This window comes from Lynx rufus, unplaced genomic scaffold (assembly GCF_022079265.1).
Source record: "Lynx rufus isolate CCGP_SWC_20201006 ecotype Redwood Valley unplaced genomic scaffold, mLynRuf1.p SCAF_14, whole genome shotgun sequence".
Taxonomy (NCBI): Eukaryota; Metazoa; Chordata; class Mammalia; order Carnivora; family Felidae; genus Lynx; species Lynx rufus.
Window position 1 is genome coordinate 12,124,290 of NW_025814828.1, and position 1,077 is coordinate 12,125,366.

The following is a 1,077-nucleotide window of genomic DNA, read 5'->3' on the forward strand; positions in this document are numbered from 1 at the left end:
TGCCGCTGCAGTATGTCAAGAGAAGCATTTTCTTCTTGGTCTTGTCTCTGGCCTTGTCTGTATACATCACAGTCTGATTATTAACAGGGCTGATTTTACTTTCTCAATCCTACCCTCATTGCCCCAGTTTAATTCCTCATCTAGACTGTGATATTCCAGCGTTATCCTTTGTATTGCAAACCAAAGTAATTTACCTAAAACACAAATGACGACAAAACTCAACCAAAAAGCTTTCAGTACTTCCCTGTTGCGTAGAGGACTTAATTAAAGCTTCTCTGCATGGTTTACTAGGCCCTTCTTCATAACCCAGCTCCACCCCACCTCTACTGCTGTGTTCCTTGATATTTTGGAACTTGCCTTTAAATTCGATGGCCAAAATTCTTGCGGGTCTGGCAGATTCCACATTGTTTCATCCCTCAGTGACTTTGCTTATACTGATTTAGCTTTCCCACCTGGGGATCCCACCCTTCTCCCCCTGGGTAAAGGCCACCTTCCTTTAAAACTCAGGCATCAGAAAGTCCTCCCTGAATCCCAGGTGGACTGTGTTAAGTAAATTCAGTTGCCTGTACCATATTATCTTTGTATTTGGTCCTTCTTCGTCTCTAGAGTGCACATTCCTTGGGAGCAAAGATGACGCCTTGGCGGCCCAGGTGTTGCTTTTCCCTACAGAGGTGGCAGGTGTGAATGGCAGAGGGCGGAATCTGGCGCTTCGTCTGAGGGACTGATAGGTGGGACCGCAGAAGAAGGCGGTGCCTGAAAGTCGGACTGGGAAGCTAGGCGATACAGTGTGTCTGGAACGAGGTTTCGTGTGACGATGAGGACAAGAGAGACAAGTGTAACTTTAACGTCCTAGCCACAAGACACACCAGTGTGGTGTGGGTAGAGGTAGTGATATTCCCGGGGAAACGCTAGGAGGGAAGAATTACTTTCAGGGAGGGGTAGGAATTTTCGGGAAGGAGACGTTCACTTGTGCGGTTTCGGAACACCAGCAGCCTATCAGAACCCCCACGCGCCATGCGTCTTTGTTCCCCCGGGACGCCCCGCGGTACCTGCGCCTGCGCGCGGCCGCTCCCTTTC